General features: G+C 43.3%; 1 pseudogene; it reads right to left on the bottom strand.

Moving 5' to 3' along the window:
- Positions 1-5,857: 5,857 nt before the first annotated feature.
- Positions 5,858-19,801, bottom strand: LOC115146966 (complement C1q subcomponent subunit B-like; annotated as a pseudogene).
- Between the last annotated feature and the right edge of the window lie 394 nt (positions 19,802-20,195).

The raw sequence follows: 20,195 nt of genomic DNA, 5'->3' as shown, positions 1-20,195 counted from the left end.
CCAGGGAGTTCTGGTGGGTTCTGTTTGCGTGTCAGTTGTCACAGAGGGTTCTGGTGGACTCTGTTCTTGCGTGTCAGTTGTCACCAGAGGGTTCTGTTTGTGGCCTCTGGTATTCATTATGACAGCTTTTTCAGCTAAGGCCCTGTCTAGACTTGATAGTTTATGCAGCTTTAGTATTCTGATCATGGAGATCTCATTTCATCTCATGAAATTCTGGACACATCATGCATCTACACCAACATTTAAATGTGTCTACCATGTCAGATCCCCTTTTTCTAGCACTACATTCAAATGCCCATATGCATTAATGAGAATAGACTGAATGAATATGATAAACCAACCCATTGTCTTTAAATTGTTTAACTTGGGTCAAACATTTTGGGTAGCCTTCCATAAGCTTCCAACAATAAGTTGGGTGAATTTTGGCCCATTCCTCCTGACAGAGCTGGTGTAACTGAGGCACACTTTTTCAGTTCTGCCCACAAATGTTCTATAGGATTGAAGTCAAGGCTTTGTGATGGCCACTCCAATGCCTTGACTTTGTTGTCCTTAAGCCATTTTGCCACAACTTTGAAGTATGCTTGGGGTCATTGTCCATTTGAAGACCCATTTGTGACCAGGCTTTAACTTCCTGTCTGATGTCGTGAGATGTTGCTTCAATATATCCACATAATTTTGCCTTCTCATGATGCCATCTATTTTGTGAAGTGCACCAGTCCCTCCTGCAGCAAAGCACCCCACAACATGATGCTGCCACCCCATGCTTCACAGTTGGGATGGTGTTCTTGGCTTGCAAGCCTCTCCCTTTTCCTCCATGGTCATTATGGCCAAACAGTTATATTTTTCTTTTTTTCAGACCAGAGGACATTTCTCCAACGCCACAATCTTTGTCCCCATGTGCAGTTGCAAAATACTTTTTTATGGCGGTTTTGAGCAGTGGCTTCTTCCTTGCTGAGTGGCCTTTCAGGTTATGTCGATATAGGACTCGTTTCACTGTGGATATAGATACTTTTTACCGGTTTTCTCCAGCATCTTCACAAGGTCCTTTGCTGTTGTTTTGAGATTGATTTGCACTTTTCGCACCCAAAGTGCGTTCATCTCCTAGGGAGACAGAACGCGTCTCCTTCCTGAGCGGTATGATAGCTGCGTGGTCCCATGGTGTTTATACTTGCATACTATTGTTTGTACAAATGAACATGGTACCTTCAGGCGCTTGGACATTGCATAAACCAGACTTGTGGAGGTCTACATTTTCTTTTCTGAGGTCTTGGCTGATTTCTTTGGAGTTCCCCATGATGTCAAGCAAAAAGGCACTGTGTTTGAAGGTAGCCTTGAAATATATCCACAGGTACACCTCAATTGACTCATATTATGTCAATTAGCCTATCAGAAGCTTCTAAAGCCATGACACAATTTTCTGGAATTTTCCAAGCTGTTTAAAGGCACAGTCAACTTAGTGTATGTAAACTTCTGACCTACTGGAATTGTGATACAGTGAATTATAAGTGAAATAATCGGAGTGGTTGAAAAACGAGTTTAAATGACTCCAACCTAAGTGTATGTAAACTTCCAACTTCAGCAGTAGGTATACACTGCTCAAAAAAATAAAGGGAACACTAAAATAACACATCCTAGATCTGAATGAATGAAATATTCTTATTAAATACTTTTTTCTTTACATAGTTGAATGTGCTGACAACAAAATCACACAAAAATGATCAATGGAAATCAAATGTATCAACCCATGGAGATCTGGATTTGGAGTCGCACTCAAAATTAAAGTGGAAAATCACACTACAGGCTGATTCAACTTTGATGTAATGTCCTTAAAACAAGTCAAAATAAGGCTCAGTAGTGTGTGTGGCCTCCACGTGCCTGTATGACCTCCCTACAATGCCTGGGCATGCTCCTGATGAGGTGGCGGATGGTCTCCTGAGGGATCTCCTCCCAGACCTGGACTAAATCATCAGCCAACTCCTGGACAGTCTGTGGTGGATGGAGCGAGACATGATGTCCCAGATGTGCTCAATTGGATTCAGGTCTGGGGAACGGGCGGGCCAGTCCATAGCATCAATGCCTTCCTCTTGCAAGAACTGCTGACACACTCCAGCCACATGAGGTCTAGCATTGTCTTGCATTAGGAGGAACCCAGGGCCAACCGCACCAGCATATGGTCTCACTAGGGGTCTGAGGATCTCATCTCGGTACCTAATGGCAGTCAGGCTACCTCTGGCAAGCACATGGAGGGCTGTGCGGCCCCCAAAGAAATGCCACCCCACACCGTGACTGGCCCCACCGCCAAACCGGTCATGCTGGAGGATGTTGCAGGCAGCAGAACGTTCTCCACGGCGTCTCCAGACTCTGTCACGTCTGTCACATGTGCTCAGTGTGAACCTGCTTTCATCTGTGAAGAGCACAGGGCGCCAGTGGCGAATTTGCCAATCTTAGGGTTCTCTGGCAAATGCCAAACGTCCTGCACGGTGTTGGGCTGTAAGCACAACCCCCACCTGTGGACGTCGACCCTCATACCACCCTCATGGAGGCTCTGGCAGTGCTCCTCCTGCTCCCCCTTGCACAAAGGCGGAGGTAGCGGTCCTGCTGCTGGGTTGTTGCCCTCCTACGGCCTCCTCCACGTCCCCTGATGTACTGGCCTGTCTCCTGGTAGCGCCTCCATGCTCTGGACACTACGCTGACAGACACAGCAAACCTTCTTGCCACAGCTCGCATTGATGTGCCATCCTGGATGAGCTGCACTACCTGAGCCACTTGTGTGGGTTGTAGACTCCGTCTCATGCTACCACTAGAGTGAAAGCACCGCCAGCATTCAAAAGTGACCAAAACATCAGCCAGGAAGCATAGGAACTGAGAAGTGGTCTGTGGTCACCACCTGCAGAATCACTCCTTTATTGGGGGTGTCTTGCTAATTGCCTATAATTTCCACCTGTTGTCTATTCCATGTGAAATTTATTGTCAATCAGTGTTGCTTCCTAAGTGGACAGTTTGATTTCAAGGAAGTGTGATTGACTTGGAGTTACATTGTGTTGTTTAAGTGTTCCCTTTATTTTTTTGAGCATTGATTCTTGAAGAATATCATTTATAAAATAGCCAACTTTTGCCTTGATGACAACATTGCACACTCTTGGCAAAGCATGACATTCCGTCAGCATGCCATTCCGTCAGCATGCCATTCCGTCAGCATGCCATTCCATATTTTTCAACTTGAATCAATGAGCCCAGTCAGTCGTCCATGGCAACAGAGTAGGACTGGCTAATAAGTCCTTAGTTTTGGGGTCATGCTCAGGCAAAACAATTTGTCTAATCTATACTTCCATATTTCCAAGTCCTGTTCTTGATGATCAAAGGGTATAACATGTATTGGAATGACTGTAATTCTGATCGACTTTGGTTTTTAATGTAAAGATATAATTGAATTGTATTATTATAATGTAGTAGAAAGCGATGTGTTAGAAGAAGCCTACATAACCAACCCATAATGTAAACATTTTACATCCATATATGACCAGCTATGTAAACCTTGACATTGATTTATCCTGCAATAGATGTGGTTCAATTAGTTATATACGTTTTTGTTTTCTTCTAACGCCTCTTAAGGGGAAAGTAATCTAAAAGTAACTGAATGTAATCAGATTATGTTACTGAGTTTGGTTAATCCAAAAGTTACCCAAGTAGCTCAGGTTACTGAGTACAATTTTGGACAGGTAACTAGTAACTGTAACGGATTACATTTAGAAATCAGGCTAGCATATTACATAGACAAACACATGTTTTTCTGAATAAGCTAGCTGGCTAGCATATCACATAGACAAACAAATGTTTTTCTGAATAAGCTAACTGGCTAGCATATCACATAGACAAACACATGTTTTTCTGAATAAGCTAGCTGGCTAGCATATCACATAGACAAACACATGTTTTTCTGAATAAGCTAACTGGCTAGCATATCACATAGGCAAACACATGTTTTTCTGAATAAGCTAACTGGCTAGCATATCACATAGGCAAACACATGTTTTTCTGAATAAGCTAACAGGCTAGCATATTACATAGACAAACACATGTTTTTTCTGAATAAGCTAACTGGCTAGCATATCACATAGACAAACACATGTTTTTTTGAATAAGCTAGCTGGCTACATATCACATAGACAAACACATGCTTTTCTGAATAAGCTAACTGGCTAGCATATCATAGGCAAACATTATGTTTTTCTGAATAAGCTAGCTGGCTAGCATATCACATAGACAAACACATGTTTTCTGAATAAGCTAACTGGCTAGCATATTACATAGACAAACACATGCTTTTTCTGAATAAGCTAGCTGGCTAGCATATCACATGTATAAACACATGTTTTTCTGAATAAGCCAACAGGCTAGCATATCACATAGACAAACACATGTTTTTCTGAATACGCTAACTGGCTAGCATATCACATAGACAAACATGTTTTTCTGAATAAGCTAACTGGCTAGCATATCACATAGACAAACACATGTTTTTCTGAATAAGCTAACTGGCTAGCATATCACATAGACAAACATGTTTTTCTGAATAAGCTAACAGGCTAGCATATCACATAGACAAACATGTTTTTCTGAATAAGCTAGCTGGCTAGCATATCACATAGACAAACACATGTTTTTCTGAATAAGCTAGCTGGCCAGCATATCACATAGACAAACACATGTTTTTCTGAATAAGCTAGCTGGCCAGCATATCACATAGACAAACACATGTTTTTCTGAATAAGCTAACAGGCTAGCATATACATAGACAAACACATGTTTTTGAATAAGCTAGCTGGCATAGCATATCACATAGGCAAACACATGCTTTTTTCTGAATAAGCCAGCTGGCTAGCATATCACATAGACAAACACATGTTTTTCTGAATAAGCTAACTGGCTAGCATATCACAGGCAAACACATGTTTTTTCTGAATAAGCTAGCTGGCTAGCATATCACATAGACAAACACATGTTTTCTGAAATAAGCTAACAGGCTAGCATATCACATAGACAAACACATGTTTTTTCTGAATAAGCTAGCAGCTTAGCATATCACATAGACAAACACATGTTTTTCTGAATAAGCTAACTGGCTAGCATATCACTTAGACAAACACATGTTTTTCTGAATAAGCTAGCTGGCTAGCATATCACATAGACAAACACATGTTTTTCTGAATAGCTAACTGGCTAGCATATCACATAGACAAACACATGTTTTTTCTGAATAAGCTAGCTGGCTAGTATTTATGAAGTCAGCAAACACGCCCTGACACGCTATGAACACATTTCCTCCAACATTATAATGAAAAAGGCGCCTCTCGGTCCCAAAACACACGTTTTCTGGAGACTTGTGGGAGGAGTGCTGATGATGTCGCCACTGTAGGCGCTTTCAGTCACCTGACTGCATCCAGGCTGAGGAGAAATCCACACACAATACATCCCTGACACCCAGACTGGAGGAGAAATCCACACACAATACATCCCTGGACCACCTCCTGAAGTGGTCAGCACAGGAGGCCGCTGAGGGAGGACAGCTCATAATAATGGATGGAATGGTATTAAACACATGGGAACCATTCCATTTATTCCGTTCCAGTCATTACTATGAGCCCATCTTCCACAATTAAAAAGCCACCGGCTGTCTGTAGGTCCGACAGATGTGAACTCTATCTGACCACAGTGGCACTTCTGTGCATCGCGACCTGTCTTTTTCAAAGCGATCCTCCTATTCTGATAGCAGAAGTCACATGTAAGTGTAATGTGTAGACAGCCTCAACATCTTTCACAAACAATGTGTACTGTTGATTTAAAAAAAAAAAAGAACTGGTAACAAATCACTTTATTGATGGCAAACTCATTTCCAAAATGGTATCTTTTGAGTTTTGGTAGGCACTACAGCAGATGCAATATATGATTGATTATTTGATTTATTTGAAATGTAATCCTTATTTTACCAGGTGAGGTGACTGAGAATACGTTCTCATTTACAACAGCGACCTGGGAGAATGAATTGATTGATTGATGAACTGTCTCAGCAAGCAGCAGCAGTAGAGACAGGGAGGCAGAAACAGACACAGAGATGGTTGGTTGTTCTGCAGATGCTTCTAGAACAGAATGACGTGGCTATGATGTGTATTTTATGTGGTGTGGAAGAGCAGGAAGCTGGTTTCAGCAGGTGTGATCTGGTTTAATCTCTCGTGGACAAATTCTGTATGTAAATGGCAACAATCTGTCAAGGCTCGTGTAGAATTATGGGATTACGAGCAGCGGGTGTTCCTGCTTTGGGGTTTTCATCATTGATTATTTGATAGAATCAGGATTGTTCAAAAGCGGTAATCAAACTGTGGCTGAGATTTCAAACCCGTGTGTGGATGATGAAAGGTTTCCGCTAGATACCACACCTACAAATTCAAAATTGAAGTAAAACAGGAAGTGACAAACTTTCGCGAAAATGTTACTTCTGGGTAACCGAGATTAGATCTGGCTGAATCTGGTTTGAGCTCATTCAATGTGGCTCTTGTGTGATTTCATGTGGTTCTATGAGTTGGGCAAGATCAGGAAGCCGGTGAAAGTGTTGTCAGCTCGTTCGTCTTTAGTGATGATAGCGTTGTTATCGGTGGGCTGTAGAGACACCACGTCTCCCTCCAACAGATCCAGCACCACCGACCCAGACGTCACCAGGAATCCACTGACGAATCACAGAACCCCACCTTAACAACAAGAACAACATCTTTTATCACATAACCTAGAACAATAATAACCTTAAAATCACAGAACACCTTCACAACAACAACAGGATACCTTCACAACAACAGGACACCTTCACAACAACAACAGGACACCTTCACAACAACAGAACACCTTCACAACAACAACAGAACACTTTCACAACAACAACAGAACACATTCACAACAACAACAGAACACCTTCACAACAACAACAGAACACCTTCACAACAACAACAGAACACCTTCACAACAACAGAACACCTTCACAGCAACAACAGGACACCTTCACAGCAACAACAGGACACCTTCACAACAACAACAGGACACCTTCACAACAACAGGACACCTTCACAACAACAACAGAACACCTTCACAACAACAACAGGACACCTTCACAACAACAACAGAACACCTTCACAACAACAACAGGACACCTTCACAACAACAACAGAACACCTTCACAACAACAACAGGACACCTTCACAACAACAACAGAACACCTCCACAACAACAACAGAATACTTTCACAACAACAACAACAACAATATAACACCATCACAACAGAACCCCTTCACAAGCTGGGATTCAATGTGTACAATGCTGTCGACAATGCATCTTTTAAAGGCAACGTTCCCATGTTCACAGAGGTCGTAGTCAATGCATCTTTTAAAGGCAACGTTCCCATGTTCACAGAGGTCGTAGTCAATGCATCTTTTAAAGGCAACGTTCCCATGTTCACAGAGGTCGTAGTCAAAGTAATAGCTGCAGATGTCGGCTCAATCAGGAATTACCTGTAAATGTCAAAGTGCGCTATAACACAGTTTTGGATTGAATCCTGGCCCCTGTCATCCAAAGATCCAGTCAGAATCAAATGCTTTATATTGAGCTCAGAATAAAATAAATGCAGAAGTAGCAAAACAAAGAAATATTCTAGATAACAACACAGGATGAAAGGGAGATATGAAAGGCTAAATCAATATAAAACAGTTTCTCAGACATAGATTCAGCCTAGTACTGGACAGAAAAATGATTTAAATGGACAACTATTTAAGGACGAGGCCCACTTTAGTCCATTTGACCTCTTAGATGAATGAATAAAACTAACCTTAATTTACATCTTCTGGTAGATTAAATAATACAACTAACCTCTAATTTGTCTCCTGTTAGATTTTGTGATTGCGTGATAAAATGTGTTGTTAATGTGACAACATGTGAAGCAACATGTGATAATAAACTACACGTATGACAACATTTGAGCATGTAAGAACATGTGTTTTATGTGAAATATATGTGACAACATGAGGATGCACACAACTTCAGTATGAAAAACCCAGGTGTCAAATGTAATTTAGAATATTTAACTTTCAAAGGTGTAATTGACATTCATTCAATTTAAACAGCGGTTTTGGGCTCCCGAGTGTTGCAGTGGTCTAAAACACTGCATCTCAGTGCTAGAGGTGTCACTACAGACCCTGGTTTGATTCCAGGCTGTATCACAACCGGCTGTGATTGGGAATTCCATAGGGGCGGCGCACATTGGCCCAGCTGCCTGGGTTTGGCCGGGTAGGCCGTCATTTTAAATAAGAATTTGTTCTTAACTGACTTGCGTGGTTAAATAAAAATTACTGTTTTTTACAAGGTTGCTAGTTCGAATCCCTGAGCCGACTAGATGAAAAATCTCAGGATGTGCCCTTGAGCAAGGCGCTTAACCCTAATTGCTCCTGTAAGTCGCTCTGGATAAGAGCATCTGCTAAATGACCAACATTTTTTTTTTTAAATGTCATGTTAAAGGACAGTATGCTGATTAGTGGGGACTCAACCTCACTCTGGGATTTGAACTCAACCGGTTGGTTGCTAGCTACCTGAAGTTCCTGCTAAAACCACCTGGTCTGTGTACATCACTTGCCTAAAGTTGCAGTAAAAAATAAAGTAAATATATACCAACTTGAAGGTGTTATTTCTATAAAATTACAGAATGCTGCTGTATTCTGATTTCAATTACTGTAAAAAGTATTTATCATCATTTTTGTATTTTGACCAACCTTGGTCACCTGAAATGTCCTGCTACAGCAGCTACACCACCAGATACATGAATGTGAAATTAATATAGGCAGACTTATTGGCATTTTGATAAAAGTTGCCCAGCATCAAGTAAACAGTTGTCCAAATATCACCACCAACTTAAAACTAGCAGTGCTCAAATACGTTTGATGCAGAGTATACATTAATTATTTGAGATTTGAAATGACAACCTGTTGGTTGTGTGCATCGATGTTTCTGCGGTTCACCAGGTTCAAACATATTGCTTGAACATGTATTAACACACTCAGAACGTAAGGGTTAGAGTGCTGTTCCCTGGGGTGCAAAAAGGTCAAAGGTACACTTCACAGGTACCCATATGAACTCACATCTGTACCTTGTAGGTATAATGGGACATTTCCAATACTTTGAACATAAGGTACAATCATCACTGCGCTTTGATAGCTGGGGCAATGTACTGTGGGACTCATTAGCACATTTTGAGGTGTGGTAAAAATATGTTTATTTGTGCCAACCGTCAGTGGAAGTTTTGTAGCAGTGTAATTGTTTGATGGTTATGCCAATGCCAAGTAGAGAACCCTTTCGACAAGGTGTGGTCTGCAAACTTTGAAAGAGAACATGATGAGCTGCTCTGTCAAGAGATTGTTGAGAATTGTCCACTAACTTAATGGCAACTTGTTGCTATGAATGACTAATATCTTAACTGGAAACTACTTGTCAGTAAGTTAAAGTCACAATAACTTACTGGCAACATTTTGCCAGTATGACACTTACTGCCACTAGCAATTCTGTCAGTAACTTCTGTTTCCAGTAACCTACTGTGTCTTCACTGATTGGCAGCATACTGTAACAGCAGCAGCATATCAGAAGTTTGCAGGTTAAATGTAGGTGTGGCTTTCAGCTAGCTCTTTCTGGTCTCACGTAATAGTTATGTCATCCCGGGTGAATCTGCTCTGTTCATGAACATTCAGCTTATAAACGGTCAGTTCTGGAGCCTTGTTGAAGGATGAAATATAAACAGATGAAGTCGGAAGTTTACAACACTTAGGTTGGAGTCATTAAAACTCATTTTTCAACCACTCCACAATTTTCTTCTTAACAAACTATAATTTTGGCAAGTCGGTTAGGACATTTACTTTGTGCATAACACAAGTAATTTCTCCAACAATTGTTTACAGATTATTTCCTTGTAATTCACTGTATCACAAAACCAGTGGTCAGAAGTTTACTTAACTAAGTTGACTGTGCCTTTAAACAGCTTGGAAAATTCCAGAAAATTATGTCATGGGTTTGGAAGCTATAAGCTTAATTGACATCATTTGAGTCAATTGAGGTGTACCTGTTGATGTATTTCAAGGCCTACCTTCAAACTCAGTGCCTCTTGCTGTAGGATTAAATGTCAGGAATTGTGATAAACTGAGATTAAATGTATTTTGCTAAGGTGTATGTAAACTTCCGACTTCAACTGTATGTGTGATACCAAAAAACCATAAAGTATTTCATTTATAGCCACCATGTAATTGTAGTGCTCACTTTCCTTCCAGACCATCAGGTCAGTGTGTGTGATGGATTAGTTGAATCATTTTACAGTAACTAGTTGACAGTTACAAGTGAACCAGCTGCTGCAAAATGCAGCCTCTTAACAACTCTTGATTGTCACAAGTTCTGACAAAGATTTCAGAACTGACAATGTCAAGAGGGGTGCTCAACCTTCATCCACTTAACGATTAAACCACTTAAACTGCTCAACTTTCATCCACGTAACGATTAAACCTCTTAAACTGCTCAACCTTCATCCACATAACGATTAAACCTCTTAAACTGGTCGACCTTCATCCACATTAGTTCCAAGATGGCGTAGCAGTCTGACGTGTGTTTTGTCTTGTCCCGTCCTGTCTGGTGTAAATATAGTTTTTTTCCTCGTTTTTTTTTTTTCTGTATATATATTTCGTATTATATTTTAATCTCACTTTCCAACTACAGGCTGAATATACTTCCTGCAACCCGCATCACCCAATGTGGTACGGATCTGCTTTTTCTATACTTTAGAATCGGAACCCTCATCAGAAGCTAGCCAGCTAACTAGCTAGTAGCTATCCACTGCTAGCGGTCTTCAACGCTAACTAGACACCAGCGACATCTACCCAAAGCATATCAGACTGCTTTTTCTCTTACCACATCTCCGGGATTCCTACCGCAGTCTGAACCTTTACACCGATCATCGCAACTAGCTAGCTGTAATCCGAAAGTGGCTACTCCTGGCTAACGCCTCCTGTCCCAGAGCAAGCACCAGTTAGCCTGGAGCTAGCCTCGAGCTAAGCCCATCTCCGACCAGCCGAAGAGGTCCAACAATACCTATTTTGCCAATTGGCCTGGACCTCTACTGCCGACACGGAGCCCCGCCGATCCATCACGACTGGTCCGCCGACATAATCGTCCGAGGGGGTTTCAACAGGCTTTTCCGCTGCGACATCGCCAAAGATCCATCTGCTGGCCAAGGCCCGCGAGCTTTCTGAATCGCTGTATCTCCAGCTCACCGCATGAAGAGGAATAAACAGACTCACCCCATCGCGACGTCCCCAAAGGTTAACTCTAGCCCTCGCTATCTCCCTGCTTGCTAATTCGGCCTGCTAACGGCTAGCTTGTCAAGCTCCGGTCCGCTAACTGCTACCTTGTCTAACTCGGGCCTACGAACTGTTAGCTTGTTAGCACAGGCCTGCTAACCGTCTGAACCACCGCGTCCCAATCACTCTCTGACCCCATTTACTTTCTATCTCTAAGTTTGTTTTACTCACTGCTTTAGCGCACTCTGCTAACCCTGATGTCCTTGCCGTGTCTGAATCCTGGCTCAGGAAGGCCACCAAAAATTCAGAGATTTCCATACCCAACTATAACATCTTCCGTCAAGATAGAACTGCCAAAGGGGGCGGAGTTGCAGTCTACTGCAGAGATAGCCTGCAAAGTAATGTCATACTTTCCAGGTCCATACCCAAACAGTTCGAACTACTAATTTTGAAAATTACCCTCTCCAGAAATAAGTCTCTCACTGTTGCCGCCTGCTACCGACCACCCTCAGCTCCCAGCTGTGCCCTGACACCATTTGTGAATTGATCGCCCCCATCTAGCTTCAGAGTTTGTTCTGTTAGGTGACCTAAACTGGGATATGCTTAACATCCCGGCAGTCCTACAATGTAAGCTAGATGCCCTCAATCTCACTCAAATCATCAAGGAACCCACCAGGTACAACCCTAACTCTGTAAACAAGGGCACCCTCATAGACGTCATCCTGACCAACTGGCCCTCCAAATACACCTCCGCTGTCTTCAACCAGGATCTCAGCGATCACTGCCTCATTGCCTGTATCCGCCACGGAGCCGCAGTCAAACGACCACCCCTCATCACTGTCAAACGCTCCTAAAACACTTCTGTGAGCAGGCCCTTCTAATCGACCTGGCCCGGTATCCTGGAAGGACATTGACCTCATCCCGTCAGTTGAGGATGCCTGGTCATTCTATAAAAGTAACTTCCTCACCATTTTAGATAAGCATGCTCCGTTCAAAAAATGCAGAACCAAGAACAGATACAGCCCTTGGTTCACTCCAGACCTGACTGCCCTCGACCAGCACAAAAACATCCTGTGGCGGACTGCAATAGCATCGAATAGCCCCCGTGATATGCAACTGTTCAGGGAAGTCAGGAACCAATACACGCAGTCAGTCAGGAAAGCTAAGGCCAGCTTCTTCAGGCAGAAGTTTGCATCCTGTAGCTCCAACTCCAAAAAGTTCTGGGACACTGTGAAGTCCATGGAGAACAAGAGCACCTCCTCCCAGCTGCCCACTGCACTGAGGCTAGGTAACACGGTCTCCACCGATAAATCCACGATTATCGAAAGCTTCAATAAGCACTTCTCAACGGCTGGCCATGCCTTCCGCCTGGCTACTCCAACCTCGGCCAACAGCTCCGCCCCCCCGCAGCTCCTCGCCCAAGCCTTTCCAGGTTCTCCTTTACCCAAATCCAGATAGCAGATGTTCTGAAAGAGCTGCAAAAACCTAGACCCGTACAAATCAGCTGGGCTTGACAATCTGGACCCTCTATTTCTGAAACTATCTGCCGCCATTGTCGCAACCCCTATTACCAGCCTGTTCAACCTCTCTTTCATATCGTCTGAGATCCCCAAGGATTGGAAAGCTGCCGCAGTCATCCCCCTCTTCAAAGGGGGAGACACCCTGGACCCAAACTGCTATAGACCTATATCCATCCTGCCCTGCCTATCTAAGGTCTTCGAAAGCCAAGTCAACAAACAGGTCACTGACCATCTCGAATCCCACCGTACCTTCTCCGCTGTGCAATCTGGCTTCCGAGCCGGTCACGGGTGCACCTCAGCCACGCTCAAGGTACTAAACGATATCATAACCGCCATCGATAAAAGACAGTACTGTGCAGCCGTCTTCATCGACCTCGCCAAGGCTTTCGACTCTGTCAATCACCATATTCTTATCGGCAGACTCAATAGCCTCGGTTTCTCGGATGAGCCAGGCCTTGCCTGGTTCACCAATTACTTTGCAGACAGAGTTCAGTGTGTCAAATCGAGGGCATGCTGTCCGGTCCTCTGGCAGTCTCTATGGGGGTGCCACAGGGTTCAATTCTCGGGCCGACTCTTTCTCTGTATATATCAATGATGTTGCTCTTGCTGCGGGGCGATTCCCTGATCCACCTCTACGCAGACGACACCATTCTATATACTTTCGGCCCGTCATTGGACACTGTGCTATCTAACCTCCAAACGAGCTTCAATGCCATACAGCACTCCTTCCGTGGCCTCCAACTGCTCTTAAACGCGAGTAAAACCAAAAGCATGCTTTTCAACCGATCGCTGCCTGCACCCGCATGCCCGACTAGCATCACCACCCTGGATGGTTCCGACCTTGAATATGTGGACATCTATAAGTACCTAGGTGTCTGGCTAGACTGCAAACTCTCCTTCCAGACTCACATCAAACATCTCCAATCGAAAATCAAATCAAGAGTCGGCTTTCTATTCCAACAAAGCCTCCTTCACTCACGCTGCCAAGCTTACCCTAGTAAAACTGACTATCCTACCGATCCTCGACTTCGGCGATGTCATCTACAAAATGGCTTCCAACACTCTACTCAGCAAACTGGATGCAGTCTATCACAGTGCCATCCGTTTTGTCACCAAAGCACCTTATACCACCCACCACTGCGACTTGTATGCTCTAGTCGGCTGGCCCTCGCTACATATTCGTCGCCAGACCCACTGGCTCCAGGTCATCTACAAGTCCATGCTAGGTAAAGCTCCGCCTTATCTCAGTTCAATGGTCACGATGGCAACACCCATCCGTAGCACGCGCTCCAGCAGGTGTATCTCACTGATCATCCCTAAAGCCAACACCTCATTTGGCCGCCTTTCGTTCCAGTACTCTGCTGCCTGTGACTGGAACGAACTGCAAAAATCGCTGAAGTTGGAGACTTTTATCTCCCTCACCAACTTCAAACATCAGCTATCCGAGCAGCTAACCGACGCTGCAGCTGTACATAGTCTATTGGTAAATAGCCCACCCATTTTCACCTACCTCATTCCCATACTGTTTTTATACTGTTTTTTATTTATTTACTTTTCTGCTCTTTTTCACACCAATATCTCTACCTGTACATGACCATCTGATCATTTATCACTCCAGTGTTAATCTGCAAAATTGTATTATTCGCCTACCTCCTCATGCCTTTTGCACACATTGTATATAGACTGCCCATTTTTTTCCTACTGTGTTATTGACTTGTTAATTGTTTACTCCATGTGTAACTCTGTGTTGTCTGTTCACACTGCTATGCTTTATCTTGGCCAGGTCGCAGTTGCAAATGAGAACTTGTTCTCAACTAGCCTACCTGGTTAAATAAAGGTGTTCTAAAAAATAAGCCTACCTGGTTAAATAAAGGTGTTCTCGTAAAGATTAAACCACTTAAAGCCTCATCCCTGGTTAAATAAAGGTGAAATAAAATTTAAAAAAATAAAAAATAACGATTAAACCACTTAAACTGGTCGACCTTCATCCACGTAAAGATTAAACCACTTAAACTGGTTGACCTTCATCCACATAACGATTAAACCACTTAAACTGCCCAACCTTCATCCACGTAAAGATTAAACCACTTAAACTGCCCAACCTTCATCCACATAACGATTAAACCACTTAAACTGGTCGACCTTCATCCACATAAAGATTAAACCACTTAAACTGGTCGACCTTCATCCACATAACGATTAAACCTCTTAAACTGGTCGACCTTCATCCACATAAAGATTAAACCACTTAAACTGCTCAACCTTCATCCACATAACGATTAAACCACTTAAACTGCTCAACTAACCCTAACCCTAACCCTAACCCTAACCCTAACCCCTAACCCTAACCCTAACCCTAACCCTAACCCTAACCCTAACCCCTAACCCTAACCCTAACCCTAAACCCCTAAACCCTAACCCTAATCCTAACCCCTAACCCTAACCCTAAACCCCTAACCCTAACCCCTAACCCCTAACCCTAACCCTAACCCCTAACCCTAACCCTAAGCCAGTCTAATTAGTCTATAGTTGTTTTCAAATATTCATACTAACCCTAACCCTAACCCCTAACCCCTAACCCTAACCCTAACCCTAACCCTAACCCTAACCTAACCCTAACCCTAACCCTAACCCTAAACCTAACCCTAACCCTAACCCAGTCTAATTAGTCTATAGTTGTATTCGAATATTCATACTAACCCTAACCCCTAACCCTAACCCCTAACCCTAACCCCTAACCCTAACCCTAACCCTAACCCTAACCCCTAACCCTAACCCTAACCCCTAACCCCTAACCCTAACCCTAACCCCTAACCCCCTAACCCTAACCCTAACCCCTAACCCTAACCCCTAACCCTAACCCTAACCCAGTCTAATTAGTCTATAGTTGTATTCGAATATTCATACTAACCCTAACCCTAACCCCTAACCCTAACCCCTAACCCTAACCCTAACCCTAACCCTAACCCCTAACCCTAACCCTAACCCCTAACCCTAACCCTAACCCCTAACCCTAACCCTAACCCCTAACTCTAACCCTAACCCCTAACTCTAACCCTAACCCAGTCTAATTAGTCTATAGCTGTATTCGAATATTCATACTAACCCTAACCCCTAACTCTAACCCTAACCCCTAACTCTAACCCTAACCCAGTCTAATTAGTCTATAGTTGTATTAGAATATTCATACTAACCGCACTAACCGTACTATTTGTGACAAATGCAGTATGTTGTATGCTTATTGGTTATAGTATCGATATATTTAGTATGCCAAAAGTTCCCAAATGTCATACTAAATTCACCAAAATACACTATTTCTGTGCTTTTAGGGCCCATAATGCAATTCTCAGCCGAAGTCCGACGAGAGCCGATACAAATTCAATGCTGCCCTTATGAAACGCATAGCATTACAGCAGTATGTACTGGGTATGTTGACTAGCTAACGTCAGTTGGATACTAATACATCGAACTTGCCAGGCAGTATATTAACCATCTGCTATCCCACTAACCAGCCAGCATTTATTGATTTGACTATTCACGTCATTCTTAGCTAAGTGGTTTAATCATTTTGAGTTCTCAATGGACATTCAGAGCAGTGCAAGAGTGTTTGTTATGCTATGGTTTGGGTTAGCAAGAGGTTGCATAGCAACAAGAGTGTTTGTTATGCTATGGTTTGGGTTAGCAAGAGGTTGCATAGCAACAAGAGTGTTTGTTATGCTATGGTTTGGGTTAGCAAAGAGGTTGCATAGCAACAAGAGTGTTTGTTATGCTATGGTTTGGGTTAGCAAGAGGTTGCATAGCAACAAGAGTGTTTGTTATGCTATGGTTTGGGTTAGAGGTTTGGTTTTGTTATGCTATGGTTTGGGTTAGCAAGAGGTTGCATAGCAACAAGAGTGTTTGTTATGCTATGGTTTGGGTTAGAAGAGGTTGCATAGCAACAAGAGTGTTTGTTATGCTATGGTTTGGGTTAGCAAGAGGTTGCATAGCAACAAGAGTGTTTGTTATGCTATGGTTTGGGTTAGCAAGAGGTTGCATAGCAACAAGAGTGCCGAATAACTGATGAATTTACGGACGGAACAATCTGACAACCCAAAATCGTATAACGTCTAGCTAGTCGTTTGTTATGCTATGGTTTGGGTTAGCAAGAGGTTGCATAGCAACAGCATCATCTTCCAGTAGACAGGTGAAGCGCTTGTACACTCAACTGAAAGGATACCGTTCGGATACAGTATACTAAAATGAACTAATAGTATGTAGTATACAGTATGTTAGAATGGGTATTAAAACACAGCTCATGTTTCCTGGTAGAATAATGAAACTAACCTTGGTCTCTGGCCCCTTCTTCAGGTTAACACAGATCAGGCTCTTAGCCGACAGATGATAGGTAAAGAAGTACACGCCACTAATGGTACACTTAAACAACCCGTCCTTCAGCAATACACCTTCCAGGCTAGGGTCAAGGCCCGACAGTATTGGTCCGTCGAAACGAATGGGCAAGTTCTTAGGAGGCTGCTGAATGGTGTTCCTCTGAGAGAGAGAGAGAGAGAGAGAGGGAGAGAGAGAGAGAGAGCGAGAGAGAGCGAGAGAGAGAGAGAGAGAGAGGTAGAGAGGAGAGAGAGAGAGAGAGAGAGAGAGAGAGAGAGAGAGAGAGAGAGGTAGAGAGAGAGAGAGAGCGAGAGAGCGAGAGAGAGAGAGGTAGAGAGAGAGAGAGAGAGAGAGAGAGAGAGTACTTTAAAGTTTAAACCATGTTAACCAGGAGGAAGAGGTGTTGTTGTTTACCTTGTATTATAGGAGGAAGAGGTGTTGTTGTTTACCTTGTATTATAGGAGGAAGAGGTGTTGTTGTTTACCTTGTTTTATAGGAGGAAGAGGTGTTGTTGTTTACCTTGTATTATAGGAGGAGGAGGTGTTGTTGTTTACCTTGTATTATAGGAGGAAGAGGTGTTGTTGTTTACCTTGTATTATAGGAGGAAGAGGTGTTGTTGTTTACCTTGTATTATAAGAGGAAGAGGTGTTGTTGTTTACCTTGTATTATAGGAGGAAGAGGTATTGTTGTTTACCTTGTATTATAGGAGGAAAGAGGTGTTGTTGTTTACCTTGTATTATAGGAGGAAGAGGTGTTGTTGTTTACCTTTTATTATAGGAGGAAGAGGTATTGTTGTTTACCTTTTATTATAGGAGGAAGAGGTGTTGTTGTTTACCTTGTATTATAGGAGGAAGAGGTGTTGTTGTTTACCTTGTATTATAGGAGGAAGAGGTGTTGTTGTTTACCTTGTATTATAGGAGGAAGATGTGTTGTTGTTTACCTTGTATTATAGGAGGAAGAGGTGTTGTTGTTTACCTTGTATTATAGGAGGAAGAGGTGTTGTTGTTTACCTTGTATTATAGGAGGAAGATGTGGTGTTGTTTACCTTGTATTATAGGAGGAAGAGGTGTTGTTGTTTACCTTGTATTATAGGAGGAAGATGTGTTGTTGTTTACCTTGTATTATAGAGGAAGAGGTGTTGTTGTTTACCTTGTATTATAGGAGGAAGATGTGTTGTTGTTTACCTTGCAGGAGAAGAAGGAGGTGAGGGAGGAGTCGACCCAGAGGGACTACCCTTCTCCCCAGGGGGGCCAGGGGGTCCTTTGGGTCCAAGCCGACCGGGGTTCCCTTGAAGACCTGACCGTCCTGGAGGACCTGATTCACCTGGCTCCCCCTTCAGACCCTTCCCTCGCAGACCAGACTCACCTGCACATGCATCACAGACTGCTCATTACAGGCCATAACAGGATAGCTTAGTGTCTATGTTACACAGACCGCTCAGAGAAGCATTAGCTTCGTGTCTATGTTACACAGACCGCTCAGAGAGGCATTAGCTTAGTGTCTATGTTACACAGACCGCTCAGAGAGGCATTAGCTTAGTGTCTATGTTACACAGACCGCTCAGAGAGGCATTAGCTTAGTGTCTATGTTACACAGACCGCTCAGAGAGGCATTAGCTTAGTGTCTATGTTACACAGACCACTCAGAGAAGCATTAGCTTAGTGTCTATGTTACACAGACCACTCAGAGAAGCATTAGCTTAGTGTCTATGTTACACAGACCGCTCAGAGAGGCATTAGCTTAGTGTCTATGTTACACAGACCGCTCAGAGAGGCATTAGCTTAGTGTCTATGTTACACAGACCACTCAGAGAAGCATTAGCTTAGTGTCTATGTTACACAGACCGCTCAGAGAAGCATTACAGGCCATAACAGGATAGTGTGTGTTACCTGGGTCTCCCTTCTCTCCCTTTGGTCCGTCTTTACCGTAGGCTCCGTGAGCTCCTGGTACCCCAGGTATTCGGGGTAACCAAGGTTTGCGTTACAGCTGGGCTCCATGGCAACAGAGGTTACAAAGGAGGCCAGGATGCTGCCCACCATCACAGCAGCAGTACCCCACCTCAACCACCAGGTGGCCTTATGCACACACACACACACACACACACACACACACAGCGTTATGTCAGACTCAATCCCGGTTGGAACCAGAACAGATCAGGACAACACTACTACTGTTATAATTGCTGGTCTATCAGATTACATACAGTGTTCAATTAGCCATGCTGTGTTTCATGAATAAAAGTCATTAGTGTCAGTGTGATAGTTATCCTTCTCATTAACATACCATCTGATATGTGCCGTTGTCTGCCAGCCTCTGGGAGGGGTCTGTAGTTGGTGGTCTGTAGTTGGTGGTCTGTAGTTGGTGGTCTGTAGTTTTCAGATGACAGTGGGCTCCTTAGAGGCTCCAAGAGTGTCGGTCTTTCTGAAGACAACGACAGACAGACAGACTGACTGATGAACAGAGAGAGAGAGAGAGATGAACGGCAATACTGATTTCCAGATGGACTGATGGAGGGAGAGAGAGAGAGAGACACTGAGAGAAGCTCAGCTGAAAGAGGAAGAGGACAGTCACATCGAACACTGCATGACCACAACAAAAATGTCCCATATAATTATTATAATTACACCCCGGTCATTCTGTCTCTCTCAGCACTTTCTGTCTCCCTGGTTCCTCTTCCCCCCCAACCCCCCATCTGTCTTCCTGGTTCCTCTTCCCCCCCAACCCCCCCATCTGTCTTCCTGGTTCCTTTACTGGACTGAGAACAGGAAGAGCTCCTGAGGTCAGAGTGTTTCTGGATCCTAAATGGCACCCATATTGAGTGCAGTACTTTAGACCAGGGTCCATAGAGTTGTAGTTAATAGTGTGCCATTGGGAACACAGACTGTGTGTTCTGACTACTGTGCTGTTATGGAGATTATGATCTGCTTCCTCTTGTAATGCTGCT

Source organism: Oncorhynchus nerka, linkage group LG19 (assembly GCF_034236695.1).
Source record: "Oncorhynchus nerka isolate Pitt River linkage group LG19, Oner_Uvic_2.0, whole genome shotgun sequence".
Lineage (NCBI taxonomy): Eukaryota > Metazoa > Chordata > Actinopteri > Salmoniformes > Salmonidae > Oncorhynchus > Oncorhynchus nerka.
This window is presented reverse-complemented; position numbering and strand designations above follow the sequence as displayed.